The sequence below is a fragment of the Schistocerca americana genome, chromosome 1 (assembly GCF_021461395.2).
Source record: "Schistocerca americana isolate TAMUIC-IGC-003095 chromosome 1, iqSchAmer2.1, whole genome shotgun sequence".
Taxonomy (NCBI): domain Eukaryota; kingdom Metazoa; phylum Arthropoda; class Insecta; order Orthoptera; family Acrididae; genus Schistocerca; species Schistocerca americana.
In genome coordinates, this window is record NC_060119.1 from 755139707 (window position 1) to 755164954 (window position 25248).

Consider the following 25248-nt stretch of genomic DNA (forward strand, 5'->3'; position numbering starts at 1 on the left):
AATATTACAGAACAAAGTACACAAATATATCTACTTAATTCAACATTAATAGTCATTCAAAAAGTACAAGCACTAATCAGTCAGGAATGATTTCATTTTCACTTTCAGTAAGATCCCTTTGCGAATAACTATAGAGCCTGGGAGGTTGTTGTACTGTATCTAGCTATTAACACTTAGCCTTTTGTTTTTAGTTCAGTTCTTTATCTATAGTGGTAATATGACTTTCTTGTATAGTGTTGTAAAAAGGGTATAAGAGTACTTAGTTCTGTTGTTTTGACATGTCACAAAAAAATTAATTAATTTGTAAAGACAGAATGAGTAAACTGGGAGTTATTTTTGATGTACAAAGATTTTCTTGCAGGAGTATCTGCACCATACATGGATAATACTGACTGCTCTTTTCTGCAGTGTAAATCTTCTGTTTATATCCATGCCAGCATCATAGCCCGTGAAGTGTCTTAAGGCATTTATTATGAGTTGTAACTGAACCAATAATTTCACTAACAATCTGACACCCTGATGTTGCTCATGAGCATGTTTACCTTGTATGATATTCACAGTTCCTTTCTCACGTTTTCTTGATGCTTCAGTCCTGCTATATAGTGCCACTGCTTGTACTGTAAGACTGCTTGGGTTTGTAGAAGGTCGAGTGCTATAAGAGAGCTCACATCGATAATTCGCCAGTAAACGCGTCACTGCCTGTTTAGAGAATGCTTCTGTATTTGGTTCTAATGGTATTCAACATTTAAAACGTAGGCAGCAAATCTCATACTCATGAGAACAATATATCTGAAGTTAATCTAAGAACAGAAGGGAAGAGAATGAGATTTTCACTCTGCAGCGGAGTGTGTGCTTATATGAAACTTGCTGGCAGATTAAAACTGTGTTCCAGACCGAGACTCGAACTCGGTACCTTTGTCTTTCGCAGGCAAGTGCTCTACCATCTGAGCAACCTAAGTACGACTCACGCCCTGTCCTCACAGCTTTACTTCTGCCAGTACCTCGTCTCCTACCTTACAAACTTTACAGAAGCTCACCTGTGAATGAAATTTCTCCCCAGCTTCTATCAGCTGTTTCTGCTGGCATTTTAAACTGTCCACAGAAGTGCTTACTCTGTGTCTTCCGAAACACCACAAAACCGCGACGTCAAAGTATAAACACCGCCTCCACAAGAAGTAGAGTCTCTTGTCCAATGGTCACACTTATCCCAATCTCTCTGACAAACCAAAATTGGAGTGCGCACAGTGGAAATACTCTAGATCAGTGGTAGTCAGCCTATTGGGCTTACCGGCTTTTATGGTGAGCAGCAGCGATTTTCAAAACATTTCCACTAGGTTTTCATTAAATTTTGATGTGAAGTACTTGATAAGTAATTATAATTAAATGCTTTAACTTGTTGTAACTCTGCTTCATAATTTTTGTAAAGCTACTTCCATAGTATATAAATCACCATTGCTGAGAAAATGGTGGGCAATTAGAAAATTTTACTGCTAACAGAGATACAAAATCGGGTGGTAGATTAAAAAGGTTGACTACCCCTGCTCTAAATGTTACCTGCCTAAACAACGATTTTATACAGATATCTTTCATCTGATTGCGAATAAAAGGCGAAATAACCTGTTACACCACAGATCCACTCTCTAAGGTGAAAGATGTCATATAAAATAACTCATTTAACTCATTATGGTCTTTTATAACCTTCCACTTATATATTATTATAATTGCTTAAAGTAATGTCTCATGAGACTGAGGTCGTGAGATGGCCTCAGACAGCAGAATGTGTATGATCATGCATCTTAAGTAAGTCATTTTGCATTTGGTATCATTAGGCTTAACAATAATTTCATTTCACTTCATTATATTTTCAACATTTACTTATGCTTACTTAGTTAAGGGAGAAAATGTATTTTTTTCTTAAACTACTATAGCAATCCAGCTACTTCATAATTACATTGTTAGATTTTCATAGCAGAATGCAAATTCATAAGAGACTTGTTCTATTTTACCAGGCTCGATCATTAGTGCATACTTCGGCTGAAAGGCAATTAGCCTTACGCTATTTTTCAGTCTCTTTATACAACAGCACCAGGTTCTCAAATTTATTGAGAAAGACAAGGTTTAGGCTCTTATTTACTGTTAGGAGCTACATGCTGACATTTCACTCTACTCTATTTTCCACAACTTCATATCTCACCTTTGCTGTAAGTCAACATGTAAGGAAATGAAAATTCAGAGAATTATTTGTTGCCCAGGTAAGTTCATTTGCTTTTGACTAGTTTGAAGAATGCTTCATTTGCGTGACTAATAATACGGTCCACAGCTGCGATGAATTTTTTGAATGATTCAGAAAATAAAGAAAATGGCAACTGAAGGCTTCAAGAAATCATTCAAAAAAGTCATATTATTGCGTCCTACCTTTGTAGAAATGTACTCATGCCTTATCATTTGTGCTAATACTGTAGACTTACATTTGCATATTTGTGATGTGGGTGTCCTCTCCTTAACCCCCTGCATAAAAGAAATGGTACAGATTATTCTTTGCATGGGCTCACCAGACCAGGGATCAGACCACCCATTCTCTGGCTTCATCTATCCCTTTTCCCTCCCATACCCTCAGAAAACTGGTTTCACCCCATCTTAAGGATTTAAAACTGCATGCACAGTATATCACACTTGCCTTCACAAATTCCCATGATGAAGTTTCTCCATACCTTATTGACTTTACCCAGCTATTCTAACATGTGTTCCCTAACTCTTTCTTTTATAATCTTTTGCTTTGCCGCAACTCGCGTACCTTCTGTCTAATTATGTAGCACAGAGCCTACCTTCCTGTTATCCTTGTCAATGGCAAACCACTCTTGATCTATTTATTGTACCCAGTTTTTCATGTTTATGTCTATTTTATTATTGGAGCAGTCACCTTTCATACAGACTAAAAATCTCTATCAAAGTACAGTTTGTATTGACTCTGTTAGACCAATTTCCCCTGTATGTGTAATAATATAGCTTCTCACTTTCTGCTGAGAATACTGCTACATTTGCTATTAATCACTATTTTATTTCTTTCATTATTACAGCATTCGAAACATTTATTTAACAGCTCTTCAATGTTTCCTTCTTGTGCTAAAAGACACAGTATATACATAATTACTGCGTTTTCTTATATTCTCACAAACCCTTCATGCACTAGTGCATGCTGCTCTGCTAACAAATTACCAGCACTCTCCTACCATACATAAAGCAAATACCATTTACTGCAGACTTGGCAGAATAGTTCTTATTCCATGCTGTTTCATCTTAGTACGTCACTTTCTACTATAAGGACTGGTGTTAGCATACCCTTTTAGCCATCATTCAGTTACCATTAATAACATATGCATATCACGATTATACAAACGAATTCCTCCTTTACTTTGTATCACAAAAAATATTGTCTTTGTCGATACATCTTATGTAAGTTACCTTGTATCTCTTGGCTCTTTCTGTAAAGCAGGTTGGAATTACCACTATGTGGCCTGGATAAAAGAAGAGTTTCAAGAGTAGAAACACATGAATCTGGAAAGAGGGAAGATAAAACCGGTACTCCAGGTGGAGAAGAAGAAAACGAGATACAAGGGTGCTAGGACCGAAAAAAAGATACATCTGCAAAGACAAATTCCCAATCCACTTCCACTCCAGGATACCATTCCTGATGGGTTTTACACTGAGGCGCCAGAGGACAAAGCGCGGTGAGCATGCCCTACAGAACGGACTTGTACCGGTTTCACTGGTGCAGGCCTCAAAAGTTAATCCTAACTGCACCCCTATGAGAAACCAGTAGAGATTGGGTAACCACATATCAGTCATCTATGTTGCTTAGCCTTTTAATCATCAGTCTGCAAGTCAGTTTTTGTTCACAGTGTTTCATAACTGTGAAATGTATGTATTGAATAATAAGTACCTAGTTTTCAGTACCTAACCTCCCTTTAATTTATATATGTATCGAAAATGCCTCATGCAAACGTGTAACATTACATTTTCATATTCTCAAGTAGTGCTTATATATACATATATTTATAAGGGATTTTCTATACACACACACACACACACACACACACACACACACACACACACACACACACATATATATATATATATATATATATATATATATATATATATATATATATATATATATATATATATAAAATCCCTCATGCAAAACGTGCAACAATACTTTTTCATATTCTCAAGTAGGGCTTATAATCGTTATTTAATAAGATATATTCTTTACGTTCATATAACAGTCTTTCCCCTTTACTTTCGTGGTATAAGATAGAACAGTGATAGGGAAATTTATATTGCAGACAAAAGAACAGTACAGCTCTGTGGAAATTTTAATTTGAAGTAATACAGCAATTAACTCATAATCCCATATCAGGTAATTTTCTGTGGCACATGCATTGATTGATTATTTACTAATACAAAGTAGTAATTTTTTTGGTGCTGTGAGGTATGAGAGGGTGATATTGACTAGACGTGCCAGATATCATGTACCTGGTGTGCAAGCATACAGGTCACTAGGTGCAACAACAGTTGTGTTCAGTGGATTATTGTGTCTTGTTATAGGTTTGGTAGTTCTTATTAAACAGAACTACTTGTTGATTAATTGGTGCATATTGCATGTAAGCTGTTTAAGGTAGGGTGTCAGAACTATCTGAGAACCCAGTTTGTGATGTTAGCTATTGTGGTGACAGTTTCATTAGTTGTCACTTCATTCATATGAGATCATGCCACTGAGCGATGTCATTTTTAAGTAATCTCATTCTGCTTGATTGTAGAGGTACTTTCTGAAACACTACTTTGAAATTGACATCTACAAGTTTGCACACTACATAATTTCGTGTTCTTCCCTCCAATGGCAACACATAATCCATCCCACCATTAACAAATCCACTAAAACTATAATCTTCCAGACCATGTATACACTCGCACACGATTTGGAAATTGCAATTTGCTTACGAAAAAATACCCAGTCATCCATCAGCACAATGGAAGCAGAGTGTATAATGCAATTTCAGAATGTCTGTCAGAGCATTTTAAGTTCAGTGATGCTTTGTAGATTACTCCCTACCCCCATTAAAAATGTTTCATTAAAACTACAGACTTATGCACAATATATGCACATACATTCTATAGTGATTTTTGAAATGCACTTCTGTATGGCTAGCATTTAGACAGAACCAAATTCGACCAGTCCATCCCACAGTTACATATCAGAGCTTAAAAACAATGTTCTTTTTAGCGAAGAAAGTGTATACATCTCTACTGGACATCAGGTAGTCAAACATATTCAGCATGTTAAAGAAATGTTGCGTTTTGCCAAATCCATAAGCTAATAGACATCTATAGAGGGCCATTACGATAATCCAGGCCGATGGTTCACTGTAGTTTTAATAGAACATTTGTTAACGGTAGGAAGGTGTACCACATGGTGCATCACTGTACTTAAATAGCACTGACAGAAATATTTTCTTTGCAAGCAAATCACATTTCAAAACCTGGAGGTAATTTGTATGTGCATACATGGCATAGAAGACTGTCATTGTAATGGAACGTTTGTTAATGGTGGGAGGAAGTACGAGACACATAGTCACTGTACTTAAACAATGCTGACAGACGTTTGGAAACTATGTTTCCCACACATCTGATTCCATTGCTCTACTGGATGACTGGGTATTTTCTTCATAAGAAAATTACTTTTTAAAATCAGGAAGGAGGCTATATGCATGTACTTGGTATGGAAGACTAGTTTCAATGGAACGTTTGCTAATGATGGGGGAAGTACCACACTCAATATTACTTCACTTAAACAGGACTGACAGACATTACTGAAATTAAAAAAAAAAATAATGTTCTTCTTTGTTCCACATTAACCCCAATTCACTATGCAACAGTATTTCGCAAATAATTGTATTTTGTAGATTTCAAGTTACACATGTGTTGTGTCCAAAACCTGTTGGAGTAGGAACATTATTGACATTGAAGGCAGGAATACCTAGACAGAACGTGCTGTCCTTAGCCATCAACTAAGGCTCAATATATATGTGTCAGTTTGCTGCTCATCTTCTCCCACTCTATTTGAATGCGTCTCATCTTCATACCTCACCATTAATTCTCAGTTTCCACAATAACTTTGAGGTCATTGTCAGATGCTGTTCTGACATTAACTCACATAGACCTGATGATGCTTAAATGATATTTACTGGTGAACAGTTACATTGATTCAACTGCTCAGTACTGTGGAATTGCTGTCTACCAGTCATGAGAGTCCACATCTGCTTGTATTGCATGGATGATCAGTGAAGGAAACACATCATGTTGTTGTTGCTGGGATCATATAGGTTGGTGAACTGCATTCGAATATTTAACATAATAAAGCCCTAGGAGAGATGGTGTATTTCTCCTGAAAAAATAAGGGTGGATTAAAGTATCTATGGACATACATAGACAACCATTTTTTACTCGATGAGTGCAAGAGGGTAATTGGCAATACTGGTGTGATGTACCCTTTGTATTGTACAGAGGCTTGTGAGAGATTTGTTTCAGATGTAGGATGTTTGCAGGCGATGGAGGGTATACAAGCAGGCAGGGAGACCTGTGGGCATCTAGCTGTTGACCTGAACGTAAATAATTCTAACTACTGCAAATAAACAGGACAAAAAAATCCCTTTGTTATCACTGGAAAGATTACCTGTATTAAAATGCCTAGCACTAAGCATGTGGATCGAGTTGGAGTAAGATGCATGTGTTGATCTCGGATTTGTTAGCTACAATTCGAACCGACATGTAAGTACTGGTGGGTCTGTTTCTAAAAAAATTTAAATACCACTACACATATGTGCACTGCCCACATGGATATACACTGTGCTAGCTGGAGTATGATATCACAGTCTGTCCACTCTCGAATAGTATGGGGGGGAATTAACAATGTTGTAATTAAAGGCTAAATCTTCCTCTACTCTTTTATTAGCTCTGAATTGTACATTGTTGTGCGATGCAGCTGCAGCAATGTAAATGATTCAATGAATAGTGTGCTGAATCGTATTATGGAGGTACCAGTATATGCTATTTGAAAGAAAAAGACGATGTATTTCTCACAAAACACTGTGCTGCCAACTACAACTGCGATACCATTAGGCTATCGTATATCTAGCGCAGAGATCATAGGAATATGACAAAAATTACATATTTATAGACAATCATTCAATTTAATTGTAGGTGTTAAGGCTCTGAATTTCTTTGTGCTCCCCTCATATATTGAAGGTACAGCAGTAGGGCTCCCTTGGTGAGTGCACTGGAGAACTATTCCCCTGTAATATCTCCATTAAAAAAAACCATATCTGGAATAATGATCACATAGGAGATTAGGGTATATACCAAGGTAAATGGATAATTACTTTTATTCGATCAGTACTCGTGTGAGTCGAACAGGAACGAAAAAGTCGATAATATTCTTATGACATAGCCCACACCATGCTCTGCACAGTGGTTTGCGGAATATGTATTTAGACATAGGCTTTTATCTATAGGAGGGCTGCGAAATGTAGGCTACGGCAAGCTGAAAAAGAGAAGAGTAAGAGGGAGAGAGGGGTGTGATATATACGTCCATATGATAAATCCCTTCCCTCAAAAATGTTACTCTTCTTCACACCTCCTCTGTGTTACCACAGATGACGTGTCACTGATCTCATTTGTACTAAGATTGCAGTACGCATGAGGTGCCCACTTGCTTCCACCGCCCTTAGAGGAATGCATGAGTTCTAATAAATGTTCACCAACATGCAGTCTTCTCTAGCTGCTGCCCCTGCCCCGAAAACAGCATATACAGGGTGGTCGGAAAACGTCTGAAACGCTCATAGGGGTGTTGCAGGGCAGGTTGGAGTTATTAATCACTGAATGTAGCCAATCGGGGCGTCGCGTGCTCACATTCAAGCAGCCTGCCAGGGGCGGTGTTACCTAACGAGTGCTTTGTTTGGTTAGCAGAAACTTGAAATCGTGCGTGTAACGACCTTATTGGCTAACTTCAATGCTAAATAACTCGGAAACGGCGCAACGTATCGCATTTTTTTCTTAACATTTATGTCTCAGTAGAATCTGCCCTACAACATCATGACAAGCGTTTCAGACATTTTTTGACCATCCCGTATATATATATATATATATATATATATATATATATATATATATATAAAAGAAAATTATTTAAATGAAAAAAGAGTTATGCTCCAGAACACTGATGAAAAAATAGAAAATATTTCATATCTCGTAAAAAATGGGAGAAACATTCAAAAGAATTAATAAAAAACTTAAGAATAACTGAACAATGTCCATGTATGAAATTTCAATATTTATATAATAATTATAACTTTGTACAAAAAATATTAGACAATGACAAAAGGTAGTATTACTTATATTTAATACACCTGTATATAAATAAAATTCAAATTTCATGCTTTCTTATTGTGATATTTTTCATGATTCTCAGTGTTATGAATTGAAAAAGAGAACTAGAGAGGTAATAGATTTCGAAAACAGGGAATACAATAAAAACAGTTATTGCATTTATATAAAAGTTTTAAAGAAAACATGTTTTAAACGAAATGATTAAAATGAAAATAAAGGATCGATGGATGACCTGTACCAAAAGACACTAACAAGAAGCCCAAAGACACAAAATGTTGCACATAATGTACTAGAGATGTGAGAATATGAATGGATTACTTCACTAGACCATAAAAACTTAAGAAATTAAAAGTTACCGGAAGTTACCGAATCTTTGAATCCAAAAAATGCATTTTACAATGGTCGAACTAATATAACAAAATTAAGAGCTAAAGCTAATGGCATTATCACAAAAATAAAATATATTGATGTTGTAGTTTTCACCCAACTGTAGAATAATATGATTATTATCCTGAGCGATACCTAGCAAAAATATATAGACCAAGATATTATATTAAAAATAGTATTGGTTTGTAAAATGTATAGTATTGGCACCTAGAGGACTGTATCATCCAGTATTGCCAGTACCAATAAACATCGATTAGAATGACAAAGCTTTAGTTTCCTTTGTGTATCAAATACCCAGAAGAAAAAATAAATAAGTGTAATCCCAATGATGGGGAAAGAAATTTTATTGGAACTTGGACAACTGATGAAGTAAAGAAAGCTCCGGGAAAATGATATAAAACTGTAAGTATACATTAATATGGGATTTTAGAAATAAAATTAACATGTTTAAAAATTATATAGATGAAGTTATGAAAATAAAATTAGAAACAATTCCTCATGATTTTGAATCCAAGGAGTTATATATTAAAAAAGTGGAAGAAAAAATGGATATTGAATTGGATTAAGATCAGATAAAGGAAACTACAGGAAAACTAGCTATTGCTAAGGTATATCTGAATTCATTATGGAGAAAATTTGGACAACAACAAAATATGAGCAAAAAAAGAGTATGTTGCAGATCTGCAACAATTTTATGAGATACTATTGGCTGATCAACTAGATAATATGTTTAGAACTTTTGTTAATAAGAGTATGGTACAGATGAAATACAATTTTAAGGATCATTTGTGGAAAATTACACATCTACAAATATTTTTATAGCAGGACTCATTACATCAATTGCAAGGCTTCTGTTGTATGATATGTTGGATGAGCTAGGAGAGTCAGTTATATATTTTGACGCAGACATTATAGTGTATATTGATGATGATAAAAATACTATGGAAACAGAATGTATCCTGGGTGAATGGATTCATCATTTAGGAAACAACTGGTTTAAAAATTGGTATCGTCTGGTTCTAAAAGTTTCTATTTTGAGAAAAATTATAAAAATAGTGTAATGAAGATAAAGGGGTTTACTTTAAACTGTAAAAACATTCAAAAGTTAAATGACGAATGTATGATAAGATTAATTGGTAACGAAGTGAAAGAGATGATACAATTAGAGTACAGCCAGAGTCTAACATAACAGTTGCGACTCTCTATTTGATTTTTGTTGTCCATTGTGACAGCAGCGTGCCAAGAGGTCAGCAAGTGACATTTCCGAGTACTGTATCGAATGAATGCGAATACAATCGTTTATATTGACTTATAACATAGTTTTGTACAACAGAGACTGTATTTAGTGCCATAAAAATCGACAATAATTAAAAAATGACACTACATTTGTCATTCTTTAGGTTTCTAAGCACTCAGACAGGTATGAAATACAGATTACAGTCCTGTTTCTTTACGATTCTCTTATAATGTATGAATACTTATCGTAGAACGTCATTCCACTTTAATAATAAGAAATTGCCATTAGTAACCGAAGACCTAACCTTTTACAGAAACACATTTTGGCCAGCCCTTACTGATATATCAAAGACAACCACTTTGTTAATAGACTGAGCGCGCAAGAGATTATCATTGTAGACTTGCAGAACAGAACTTCATTTGCTTCTGGCAAAGGAATGAGGCGGCACACAGGAATTAGCGAATACAGATCGGATAAAAACACAATTACTCCGAGGAGAACGTTGCTTTTCCTAGGCTTAACTATAAGAGAACAATAATTGACTAGAAATAACAACAGAACTAGGGAATCTCAGAGTTATACATACGCTTGTTGACGGCTGTGAAATATTCAGTGCCGATTGCAGTGCCCTTGGCGGCTGGCATGGGAAGCCAATTGACAGCCGCGACGTAAACAAACCACGTTCGCTCACAATACACAAACGACCAGTCGCACACAGAATTTTGTCACTACAACAGCCCCTAGGTGGAAGCGGAGCGCCGTCCAGGTAACGAGCAGGGAAGCGCACAGGCTGTCCCGATCTCGTTGTGTGGTGTGATGATGATACTGCGTCAGTAGGAGGCAGTTCTGCGACCGTCGGAGGCGGTTGTGCAACAGCTGGAGGCGGTTCAGCGACAGAGGTAGGCGGTGCCGGTGCTTGAGCAGGAAATTGTGGTCGTGGACGGTTGTCAGCAGGATCCTCCTGTGGAACATAAGCCAGTTTCACTCTGTCAATTGACACTGTAGACGGATTTCCATTTAGCAGTATTTCAAACGCGTGTTGTCCTCATTGCAACACCTTGTGCAGGCCAGGGTACGTCGGTTGTAGCGCAGGTTTGACGCACGAGCTTAAATATAAAGTCGTTGTGATGCTGACCAAGCGTCTGTGGTGGGGGTGCTTCGACGAATTCTCCAAGAAAACACACCGTTTTACTATACACTAGTTCTGCAGTGAAGCGTCCAAGTTGGGTTTGAACGCCGTCCAGAGACCCAGTAAATCATCGGTAATGCGGCAGTCCAGTCTGATCCACGGCGCATGATCGTCGCTTTGATTTTGCCATGCTAGTGCCCAACTAGACCATTACTGGCCGGATGGTATCTAATAGTGCGGTGGTACGCTGTGTCGCAGAATTTGGCTAATTGAGAGAATAGTTCCGACTCAAACCGAGACCGCGATCTGTTGTCACATGTAGTGGGCAGCGAACGCGAGATATCCAGCTTGAGGTAAACATGGAAACTTTTGTTTCTGCTGTTATGTTGTCTATGGAAGTTGCCTCAGGCCAGCGTGTCAGGCGATCATCAATCATTCTTAGAATGTATCTCTGCTCGTTGGAAGGAGGCAGTCAGCATGCGACGTCGTTGCGAACGTGGGCGTAACTCGCGTAGGTCACTGGAAAGTATCCAATTGGCGCATGAACTTGACTCTGAATCTTGCTTTGTTGACATTTTATGCAATGCACTTGCCCATTCTCGAAAATATTTTTGCATTCCGGGCCACATAAGTTGGCGCGAGATGAGGTGAACTTTTGCCCTGACACCAGGTTGACTTAAATTGTGTAATTTGACGAAAGCTGGTTTACAAAACCCTGCTGGCAAGAATGGTCTTGGTTTTCCGTTCGAGAGATCGCAATACAGCTTGACTTCAGAACCGGGTACGTCTACTAACTTTAGCTCGATTGTTGGCGCTGGATCGTTGAGGCAGTTGAAAATCCTCAATCTGTTTTTTTCTGCCTCAGCGAGTTCCATTAAGTTTATTACGCTCGCGTTGTTCGTAAGGGCAGAAGCATGGGGCCAGCAATCTGCTACCATGTTGTCGATTCCGGATACATGTCTGATGCTGGTACTGAAACGTGCAGTAAACACTAGTTGGTTGTGCTGGCGTGGTGAACAGTTGTTGTTATCCTGTCTTTCGATCAGTGGAGATAGTGAATGCTCTTGTTTGCAGCTGAGGTCTAGAATATTTTACTGCTCGTATATCGCGAGGAGTTCACGATCGTGTGGACTCCACAAACGATGAGATGTCGACAGCTTATGTGAGTAAAATGCCAAAGGTTGCCACGCGCCTGTGTATAACTGTTGCAGCGCGGCTCCGATCACTATCTGGCTCGTGCCTACTACTAATGCAGGAAGTGTGCTTCAAAGGCTGAATTCATGTCGTCGGTTCACTGAATCGGCAGAGTTCCCTTGATTTTCGGACGAGCCAGTGCTGCAGTCAGTAGTACCTGTACTTCAGCTGAGTGCGGCAGATGTCGATGGTAGAAATTGAGTATACCAAGAAATCGACGTAGCTCACGAGTTATACGAGGACGTGTGATCTGCAATATGGCTTCCACTTTTTCTGTAAGGGGAGTGAGCTTTTAGAGGAGATTCTGTGTCTTAAAACATCAATCTGCGACTGCCCAACCACACATTTGGCTGCATTGAACCCCACACCATATTTGTTAAGTCGTTTTAAAACTTGTAAAAATGTTGTTCGTATTGTTCTGTGGTCGATGAAAAAATTAAAACGTCATCTAGATACGCGAAACAGCATGGTAATCCTTACAGTACAGAGTCCACAAAATTTTGCGAAGTTTTTGCGGCGTTCCTCAAGCCGAGTGCCATGTACTTTCTTTCAAATAAGCCAAAAGCGGTGTCCATTGCCGTTTTCGAAACGTCTTCCTCTGCAACTGGTATCTGTGTAGATGCCTTAGTGCAGTCCATTACGATAAAAATCGTCGTTCCTTTTAGCGCGTAATAGTAGCCACGCAGTAGAAGCACAGGATTTCGATGTGGTAGTGTGAGGGCATTGAGAGCACGGTAGTCACCACACGGGCGCCTGGCGCCGCTTTTCTTAGGCACAGTGTAGGGGAGAACACAAGGACTACTAAACGGTCGTATGGTTCCTTCTCTCACCATAACATCGAATTCTGCTTTCGCTATAGCTAACCGGTCGGGCGCTAGACTCCGAGGGGGGCAAGAGACTGGTGGGCTGTCTGTGGTCTTGATACAATGTGAGGTGTTGTGACACACCTCCTTGGGTGCTCTGGGGGCCGCGTCACGGCCAGAAACCGTCTGAGTAGGCAGGTGTGCTCCGCAGCGTCTCCTTGTACGACTTGGGCAGAGTACTCGGCTGCGCGACGGCAAAACCCAGAAGCAGACAGCCCGGTGTCGCCATCAACCAACTGTGCGTTCCTGACATCGGGTTTTAAGTTGTAGTGCGCCAACAGATCGGCGTCGACGATAGGTTCGATAACGTCTGCGGCAGTAAAGTCCTACATGAATGCTTGGCATAGACCCAGGTCCAGTTCCATTCGCTGGGTGCCAGAGTTTGTGATGGGCGAATTGTTGGCAGCAGACTGGCAGAACAACTTTGTCGGTCTACAACAGTGTAGTGGTCTCCAGGGAAAAATACATAAATCCCAGCCGATATCTACTAGATATTTGTAGCCTGTCTTCCTGTCACTGACGAAGAGGCGTTGGAATGACGTTTCGCAATCGGAGACAGTGTCCGACGTGCAAGGAGATGTACACTTATGTCCCTGGTTTCCGAAATTTTTATGGTACCAATAGATGGAGGGTTGTTCTTGTGCTGTAGTGCGGGAGGCAGATGAGGAATGGTTTCTAGGCCCCCTGTGGTACTAGTGCATGTCGCTGCTGTTGCCTTGTCGAGAGAGTAACTCCTCAGTTCGTTTGGTGAGGTGGTCGACTTTCGCTGCCAGACTATCAAGATCTGTACACGTAGCTGTTGCCAGTGAATAGGCCCAGATGTGTCGTTGCCAGTGTGTTAATTGGAGCTGCGGATAGCATGGCTTGTATTCGGATGTTCTAAACCGCCAGTGCACCATTGCATCCTGCTATCGACGTTGAAATTGCAGCCTGGCCTGTGGCATCCACTATACAGTCGGCCAAGTCGTCCACTGCGCCCAAGGGCCTGCCAGTCTGCGACGATGTGATGGCTTGTATGTGTGGCGGCAGACGGCGACTTCACAACGTATGCAGCAGGTTCTCAAGCACAGTGCCAATGTCCACCTTCCTGTGCAAGTGACGTAAAAACTGTGATGGTTTGCGGTCTCCCATGTATTGTGTTAACACATGACATATAAATTCCTCTTCTGATGCAGGAACTCGTCGTATCAGCTCTACCTTCAATCTCTCATATGCGTTGACCGCCGACGAGGCGATGAATACACCTCGTATTTATTACCGTAGAGTGTAGCGTCTGTAGAAAGGAAGAACACGATGACAGTGCTTCCCTAGGACTGGGGGAGCATCGTGACATATAGGCAGTGCGAGTGTGGCCATACAACAATATTTTCGGGTGCTGTACAGATATAAAAGATAACTGCGCTATTTGTGTAAAAGTGCATATATGGTATTTTAAAGTTAGTGTGGCTTACACAGTGTAAAGTGTGTATATATTGCACTGTTAAGTTACTATTCCTTATGTTATGGGATGACTGGAGAGGATGACTGTGTGTCCTATAGTGAGGGATGTGTAGATTGAGTACGTGGATAACAGTGAGCGATTTTTTACGTGGAAAATTATATGCGCTATAGATACTGAGGCGCAGTCGTCAAGAGGAGACATTAACTGTACACTGATCGGTGTCGTGATGTAGGAGCAATGGTAATATTTAATTGTTGTTAGACTGGTAAATATTTTCCTGGTTTCCGACGTTTTTGTGAGTCTCGTATGTATTTGATAATGTGTAGGCAAGTTCACGTGTTTAACTGTCAGTGCAATTTAGCAATCTGTGCAAAATAACCACAGAAAGCCTCGGAAAGAAAAAGTGGATCATGTTTCGATACCGGATGCATCACTAATTCGGCGGGTAAGTTCGATAAGAGGCAATGAGAATGCTCGATTGATTGCGGTGGGATATAGGAGGGAACGTTTACGTACGTTGAGACTTGGAAGGGTACGACGTTAGGAGCGTTGGGAAGAGTACATTCGATGTTATTTTCGTAAACAGGTTCTGTTATGGGAAAAATTTTGGTGCATACAAGCTGGAACAACAAGAAAGAGAGCGTTAACTATTTCTGGGACACTAAAATATTACGGAGAGCTGGACTCGGATGATATTTTTTTGTTTTTCACAAAGCCATGTGAGGTAAGAATAACACTGAGAATGTTTTAGATGGCAATGTGTCAGTCACATTTATTTATTTATTTATTTATTGTTCCGTGGGACCACATTTAGGAGAAGTCTCCATGGTCATGGAACGAGTCAATACATGAAATTATAACACGATTGTAGAAACAGATAAAATGAAATATAAGAAACATATTCAGGCGACAAGACGTTAGTTTAAATAAAGAAAATCAAGAATGTAACACTGGAATTTGCTTAATTTTTTAGCTCTTCCAGGAGCTCCTCGACAGAATAGAAGGAGTGAGCCATGAGGAAACTCTTCAGTTTAGACTTAAAAGCGTTTGGGCTACTGCTAAGATTTTTGAGTTCTTGTGGTAGCTTATTGAAAATGGATGCAGCAGAATACTGCACTCCTTTCTGCACAAGAGTCAAGGAAGTGCATTCCACATGCAGATTTGATTTCTGCCTAGTATTAACTGAGTGAAGAAAATACATACTGTGAGGGCAATGTCAAAATTCCCAGACTATTGAATAGGGGTCGACAAGAGGTTTTCGAACTTACACCATACATAGCTCGAACAGCCCGTTTTTGAGCCAAAAATACCCTTTTTGAATCAGAAGAATTACCCCAAAAAATAATACCATATGACATAAGCGTATGAAAATATGCGAAGTATACTACTTTTCGTGTTGAAATGTCACTTATTTCAGATACTGTTCTAATGGTAAATAAAGCGGCATTTAGTTTCTGAACAAGATCCTGAACATGGGCTTTCCACAACAGCTTACTATCTATCCGTACGCCTAGGAACTTGAACTGTTCCGTCTCGCTTATAACATGCCCATTCTGTCTGATTAAATTGTCAGTTCTTGTTGAATTGTGGGTTAGAAACTGTAAAAACTGAGTCTTACTGTGATTTAGCATCAAATTATTTTCCACAAGCCACGAACTTATATCATGAACTACATTGTTTGATAATGTTTCAATATTACACACAAGATCCTTCACTACCAAGGTGGTGTCATCAGCAAACAGAAATATTTTTGAATCACCTGTAATACTAGAAGGCACATCATTTACATAAGTAAGAAACAGCAGTGGCCCCAGCACCGACCCTTGGGGAACGCCCCATTTAACAGTGCCCCATTGGGACTGAACATCATTACCACTCTCAATATTGTGGAGGATTACCTTCTGCTTTCTGTTCTTAAAGTAGGAGGCGAACCAATTGTAAGCTACTCCCCTTACTCCGTAATGTTCCAACTTCTGCAGTAATATTTTGTGGTCAACACAGTCAAAAGCCTTCGTTAAATCAAAGAAAACACCTAACGTTCGCAACCTTTTATTTAATCCGTCCAAAACCTCACAGAGAAAAGAGACTATAGCATTTTCAGTTGTTAAGCCATTTCTAAAACCAAACTGTACATTTGACAGCAAATTATGTGAATTTAAATGCTGCAGTAACCTTGTATATACAACCCTCTCGATAACTTTAGCAAACACCGATGGCATAGAAATAGGTCTATAATTGTCAACATTATCCCTGTCTCCCTTTTTATAAAGTGGCTTCACTACCGAGTACTTTAATCGGTCAGGAAACCAACCACTCCTAAAGGAAAAGTTACAGATATGGCTAAGTACTGAGCTAACATACGTGGAACAATACTTCAGTATTCTGCTAGATACCCCGTCATATCCATGAGAGTTCTTGGTCTTTAGTGATTTAATTATTAACTCAATCTCCCTCTTGTCAGTATCATGGAGGAGCATTTCAGGTAACAGTCTCGGAACACTTTTTTCTAAGAGCGCTATATGATTCCCTGTTGGGAGTAGGTTTCTATTTAGTTCACCTGCTATATTCAGAAAGTGATTATTAAGTACTGTACATATATGCGACTTATCAGTAACACGGACATCCCCACTACGCACTGATTCTATATTTTCTACCTGTCTCTGCAGACCAGCCACTTCCTTTACGACTGACCATATGGTTTTAATTTTATCCTGAGACTTAGCTATTCTATCTGCATACCGCATACTTTTTGCCTTCCTAATAACTTTTTTAAGCACCTTACAATACTGTTTGTAATGGGCTGCTGCATTTAGATTTTGACTGTTCCTAACGTTTTGATATAATTGCCACTTTGTTCTACAAGATATTCTTATCCCTTTAGTCAGCCACCCAGGCTGCATGTTTGTGCTAGTACCCTGTTTTGAACGTTCTAACGGAAAGCAACTTTCAAAGAGCACGAGAAAAGTCTTGAGGAAAGCATTATATTTATCGTCTACTGTATCAGCACTATAAACATCTTGACACTCTTGTTCCTTGATAAGGTTTACAAAAGTCTGTACAGCAACTGGATCAGCTTTCCTAAAAAGTTGGTAACTATATTTAACATGTGTTGCAGCACAAAAATCTTTTAGACTTAAAATTTGTGCATCATGATCTGAAAGGCCATTCACCTTTTTGCTAACAGAATGCCCTTCTAATAATGACGAATGAACAAAAATATTGTCTATGGTTGTTCTACTGTTCCCTTGCACTCTCGTTGGAAAGAATACGGTTTGCATAAGATTATATGAATTAAGGAGGTCTACCAGCATCCTTTTCCTTGCACAATCACTTATACAATTTATATTGAAGTCACCACATATAACTAACTTTTTGTATTTCCTATAAAGTGAACCAAGAACCTCCTCTAGCTTTAGCAAAAATGTTGTGAAATCGGAGTCTGGGGATCTATAAATAACAACAGTAAGAAGTTTAGCTCCACTAAATTTAACCACACCTGCACAACATTCAAACACCTTTTCAGTGCAGTACTTTGAAACATCAATTGACTCAAATGGGATACCGTTTTTCACATACATGGCTACTCCCCCACACCGCAAAGAGCTCCTAGAAAAGCTGCCAGCCAACCTGTATCCTGGTATTGGGACGGGTATGTGCGGTTTAACGCGAATGTCAACATGCTCTGTGCTATTCTGCCTTCAATGGTAAAGGCAAGTGGCACCTGGAGATGCCTGGTATATGAGACTGGCGTGAGCGCTACTTGGAACGCAACTTTCACCGGTGTTCGACGACGCCGACTCGGGAACTGTGACGGAATGTGAGGGACCCGAGCTGCGGCTGCCTCTCTTCACGGGGGTTGTGTGCACGCGGCCCTAAATAGAGGTCTGTGAGTGCTTTTACAGCTGACGGCCCCTCGGACCGTACGTGCGATCGCGTCATCATCGGTGTCTAGCGGATAGGAATTTCTCAGGAGCTACGTAGAATGGGGGTGCCGCCACCGCATGGTTGCGCAAGGCGGGCAGGGGCTTGTGTGCGGTTTGACATCTGACTGATGCGCCACTCATCGCTACCTACTATGTACTCTACTGGAAAGGGGGCGGTGGACTGTGCTTGTGCATGTTGATTGCATTATTTCGCGAGCAGCTCTTTATGCTGTGCTATGCGCTATTTGGACAGTTTACGAGTACTGAGCGTGTCTACACATCAATGTGAAGAATTATTTAGCAGCAGTTTGCTGTTGTGTACTGAAATTACAAGTTGGTTGCGTGTCTGTGGGCTGTGCAACATGGCTCCAGGCACATCAGGGTGGATCTTTTGTATCGGTGTGATAGATATAGCCTATTGTTAAATAAGTTGTTTCAAAATAAATAGAGTGCAGTCAATCCTTACTCTCCCCAGCAGTCCAGAGCAGGCTGAGTCATCTTGCCACTATTTTTCCTAACCATCTTGGTTTACATCAGGAAACGGACGACAGCGTCCTCTGCTCGTGATACTGAGTACCAGACCTCGTGGAGAACGCACTGTTTGCAGCCATCATGGATAACTGTACTTGTGTCATCAGCTGGTGTCACAGAGGCGTTCTCTGGCGGCGACGAAATGTACTAAGCCAGTTGGGGTCTGGAGCTCGTGGTGAAGGCACTAGGCATCTTAGATTACGGTACTTGCGTCATCACCTGACGTCATTGCAGCATCCTCTAGTCGCATCGACATGAACTAAGTCAGTTGGGCTATGGACTCAGTGGCGAATACACTTGGTGGTGATGCTGCTTCTAATTGTTTAAATAAAGACTGGTGTATGATTTAGACAGTTGACGATTAGCAAGGAGAGTCTTTTAGATGGATTATTATTCTGACAATTTAGGAGTTGTTTGGCTATCTAGACGTAAATGTATTGCATTATTTACAAGTGGTCCGCATGTCTGTAGGCTGTGCAGTGCGTTATTTTTGACGGTTTACAATTAGCATGCGTGTATGTGTAGAGCCTTATATATGAGTTATGTAGGAATAGTTTGCAGGTCTGTATGCTGCGGGGCATGTCGGAGCATTTGTTCTATGATACATACACTCCATCCTTAAATAAACTGCTCCCAAAGAAATAAAGTACACTCCTTCCTCTCTCCATCAGCCTAGCGTGGGCTAAGTTCTTTTACCAGCAAACCCTAGGAAGAGGTTGCGTCCTGGAGGCTTAGGTTAGTGGGGGTGAGCTTTGCTTGCAACAATTTTCTTAGGTTGGTAGCGAAAGCCCAAGTGATCTCTTTTTACGACCAGAATTCAAACTCGGCGTCGGTTCCTAGGAAGAGGTGGCGGTCTGGACCTTGAGAAGTAGTTGAAACTAGGTAGTTGAAAGTATAGCGAGCGTGTTTTCTTACCTATATGAAGTCGAATCACGTGACTAATGCGTTAGCCAATAGGAGTGCAGCATTCTATGGGTGAGCGGTGCTAGGTCATGAATGAACACCCTGCTGACATGGGGAAAATGCGGAACTTCTCATTTGATCACTGAATATTGAACTTGTAAATTGACTTAGTGAATTTGATTAAAATTGAAATGGGATGAAGTACTTAGGTAATTGATAGGTTAGATGCGCGATGTGGGTGTTGCTTTAGTTAGCATATTTACAGAAGGCTATGTCCGACGTGAGTATGAAGGTGCCGTCTTGAGGCTGTAATGTAAGCAGTTGCTCGTGGGCCACTGATGCGGCATGTGTCCGGTTATAATGCACGTGCCCGAGAGAGCAGACGATTTTGTGTAATCACGCAACTTCATGGTAGCGCCCTCTGGTGGGCATGATACAAACTAAGTCAGTTGGGCTCTGGAGCTCGCAGTGAACACAGTGGCTGCCATCATCTTGAATACCGGTACTTGTGTCATGATCTGATGTCACAGTGGCGCTCTCTGGAGGCGACGATATTAACTAAGTCAGTTGGAGTCCAGACCCAGTGGCGAACACACATGATTGAAATTGGTTAAATAATAAAGAAAAGTCCTTTTTTCTGCCTAGGTGTGACGCATTATGATGTTGGAATTTTAACTTCCATCATTTTCTGGGGGGGGGGGGGGGGGGGGGGTGTAGGGTGTTTAGGTTAGTGGAGGTAGTCCAATTGACCTTCATCCCGCCAAAATTCAAACTTCCCTCCAAAATCCGCCATCTTTTATGACATCACGGGGGGTGTGTCTGTGACGTTGTGACGTTACGATCGACATCTTGGATGACGTCATCGCCTCCATCTTGGATACTGCTACTTTGGACCGATACCCCTGTTGTCCCCATGCTGACGATTAGCAAAAGTTTTGAGGAGTAATACTGCTGCAGACGAAGTTGGCTTCAAATTGCTCAAATCAAAGTGTCGGATTTTGCGGCTAGAACGAGGGTAAGCGCACTGTGGGTTTCGCGACAGTCGGAATTATTTCTTCTGACGATTTTGTCGTGTCGTTTTCAGAATAATTACACCTCTTGGCGTTTTTCAGGCCTCAAATCACATCGAGGTCATCTCTTTTGTCGTTACCGACGTATCAGTGACGACTGGTTTGTTAATAACTCGAGGGTGAAAGAAATTATCATTGTGGACTTGCAGAAAAAAAAACTTTATTTGCATCCGCCGTAGGAAGGAGGCGGCATACAAGTATTAGCGAATACAGATTGGATAAATACACAATCTTACACAGATGACTGTATCTCCAAGAAAAACCTTACTTTTCCTAGGCATAACTAAAAGAGAATAATAACTGACTATAAATAACAACAGAACTACAGTGAAGTGCCAAAGAAACTGTTATATGCATGCATATTCAAATATAGAGGTATGTAAAAAGGCAGAATGCTGCACTGCGGTCGACAACACCTATATAAGGCAACACGTGTGTGGCACAGTTGTTAGATTTGTTACTGCTGCTACAATGGCAAGTTATCAAGATCTAAGTACTCTCAACGTGGTGTTATAGTCGGCGCATGAGCGATGGGACACAGCGTCTCTGAGGTAGCGATGTAGTGGGGATTTTCCCGTACGACCATTTCACGGGTGTACCGTGAACATCAGGAATCTGGTAAAACATCAAATCTCCGACATCGCTGCGGTTGGAAAAAGATACTGCAAGAACAGGACCAACGACGACTGTAGAGAATCATTCAACGTGAAAGAACTGCAACCCTTTAGCAAAATGCTGCAGATTTCATTGCTGGGCCATCAAGAAGTGTCAGCGTGCAAACCATTCAACGAAACATCATCGATATGAGCTTTCAGAATCGAAGGCCCACTCGTGTACTCTTGATGACTGTACGACACAAAGCTTTACTCCTGGGCCCGTCAGCACCGACAATGACTGTTGAAGATTGGAAACATGTTGCCTGGTTGAACGAGTCGCGTTTCAAATTGTATCGAGCGGAGATGTATGGGTATGGAGACAACCTCATGGTGTGGAGCGTGTGCATTTGGAGTGATATGGGAGCCCTGGTACATCTAGATACGACTCTGACAAGTGACATGTATGTAAGCATCCTGTCTGATCATCTGCATTCACTCATGTCCATTGTGCTTTCGGAAGGACTTGGGCAATTCCAATAGGGCAGTGCGACACCCCGCAAGTCCAGAATTGCTACAGAGTGTCTCCAGGAACACTCCTCTGAATTTAAACACTTCCACTGGCCACCAAACTCCCCAGACATGAACATTATTGAGCATATCTGGAATGCCTTGCAACATGCTGTTCAGAAGAGATCATCGCCCCCTCGTATCCTTACGGATTTATGGACAGCCGGGCAGGATTCATGGTGTCACTTCTCTACAGCACTACCTCAGACATTATTCGTGCCCATGCCGTGTCGTGTTGAGGCTCTTCTGCGTGCTCACGAGAGCCCTGCATATTAGGCAGGTGTAGTAGTTTCTTTGGCTCTTCAGTGAATTATATCTCAAAACAAAATGTACGCTCTGTGGCAGCTGTCGCACCACAACCAGAAAATCCTGCCACAGCACCATCTGCATCACTACAGGCACAACTGGCAGAACTTACAGCATAGGTCGCGGTTCTGCATGCAAGTACCAACCGACGTCGCTCTCTTTCAACCACGATGTTGGTACCACAGACGATTCAGTACAGAGATCCAGAAGTGTAACCCGCCTTGTGAAAGGGAAGCAACGATAAGGGCTTAGTGATAATAGCACCTTTTCATCACTGAGCAGAACATGAAACATGTTCTTGGTAGAAACTGCCAGTGATGTGTCAGGTGTCAATTTACACAACCAAATGGCTACCTCGCTGTAGTCGTGACGATTGGCACCTGTTTGCCACTAATGTCTCCACCATCCAACATATGGATGGGTGGCGTTATCTCTCCACCCAGGTCTCCAACGTCAATTCGGGTGGCAGCTCATGTTCGTTGATGTAGTGCATCCCATATCAGGAGCAGACTTTATGTTATTCTTTGGACTACTTCCAGACCTCAGACACCGACATCTTCTGGACATAACAAGCAAGCTAAGCAGTCAGGGTCGATTTCATCACAGTGACTTTGCTGGTAAGCCAACAGTAATGGGTGATTCACTATATACCGCACTCCTTCAGCAGCATCCAGAGATTATGCGATAGTCACCCACGCTTGCACCAGTACAACACAATACAGTGCACCACGTATTACCAACTCCCGGTCCATCGATCCAAGCTCGACCACAGCGTCTGAAACTGGATAAGTTTGAACTAGCAAACCAGATGTTTGGCTACATGCTGGCGCAGGGAATCTGCCAACAATCTAGTAGTAGCTTGTCTTCGCTTCTCCATGTTGTGCCAAAGAAAGCAAATGGATGGCACGCCTGTGGCGATTATCGTCAGCTCTACAAACAGACTATTCTTGATCGATATCCTGTACCCCACATCGAGGACTTTGGACACAACGTACACGGTAAACGCATCTTCTCTACTATAGATCTAGTGCTGGCTTACTATCAAATACCAGTCACACCAGAGGACATCTCCAAAACCGGAGTGTGTACTGCATTGGGATTCTTTGAATATATCAGGATGCCATACGGTCTATGCAATGCTGCCCAAATAGTTGAAAGGCGCATGAACGAAGTGGCACATGATCTTGATTTCTGGTTCGTCTATATCGATGACGTTTTAGTGATGCCCAGATCAGAGACAGAGCATTCTGCCAGCTTTTCGACCGTCATGGTGCACACAGTTTGCCTATAAATCCAGTGAAATATGTTTTCGAAGCGCCAGAGGTGCAGTTCCTGGGCCACACCACCAACACCCATGGATCACGGCCTCCACAAGAGATGGTCGAGGTGATCTTGAATTAGTCAAAACCGATAACAGTACATGCGTTACGTCTATTTCTAGGTGTCACGAACTTTAATAGATGTTTCGTTCTTATCCATGCCTTATTGGCTGCACTTTTAAACGAGTACCTACTTGGAACACGTAATCCTGGTGAGGAAGTGAGTGGACTGATGGGATGCTAGAGGATTTCGCAAAACTGAAATCTGCTATCGCAGAAGCCATACTGTTGACTCGCCCAGCTCCAGAAGGACCTCTCACCCTCATACCCTCATGCTCGATGTTTCTGCTAGAGCAGTCGGTGCCGTGTTGCAACAACAGACGAACCAGTGCTGACAAACACTGGAATTTTTCAGCAAGAACTTTCGCTGGCAGAACAATACTGGTCCACGTACGACCGGGAGCTGTACATGGTGTTTGATGCTTTTAAGAAGTTCCAGTACATGCTTGAGGGGAAACAATTCACCCTGGTTACGGACCACAAACCTCTCACATATGCATTTCAACAAAATCCTGACAAAGCCTCACCACACCAGCTCCACCATTTAGATTCACAACCAATATTGTACACGTCGACGGTGAGAAAATGTGCCAACTGATGCTCTATCGCGCATTCAAAGGATCACAAGCGCTGTGGATTATGAAACCATCGCAGCAGCACGACAGCTTGATATGGAGCTGCGAGAGATTTTGGCAGAACCCGCCTGTCTACGGCTCTAGTGTCTTCCGCTACCGGCATCGAACGCCTGTAACAGCTGCGATGTGTCAACATAAAGAGTGCGTCCTTTTATGACAAAGAGCGTCCACCAGCAAGCCTTTGTTTCATTACATCAGCTGTCACCCCCAAGAGTCCGCAGAAACACCAAACTGGTCAAACGGACTTTTGTGTGACCGAATTTTAATGCAGACTGCAAGGCTTACGTACATCAATGCACTACACGCCAGCACAATAAAATTATGCGACATGTTCTTTTACCACTCGGCACATTTCTACCATCCAATCAACGTTTCGAGCACATACATTTGAATGTAGTAGGACCTGTCCCACAATCTGAAGGGTTTACCTACTGTTTGACCGCAGTCGATCAGTTCACACGTCGGCCAGTGGTTTTTCCGACGCCAGACATCACAGCAGAGACTGTAGCTCCGACATTTTTCCGCTGGAGGATCACCCATTTCGGCATTCCCCTATGCATCACGACGGATCAAGGCAGACAATTCGACTCACATCTGTTCAAGGTCCTCGCCTCTCTTCTAGGACCAATAGGATTAAAATCA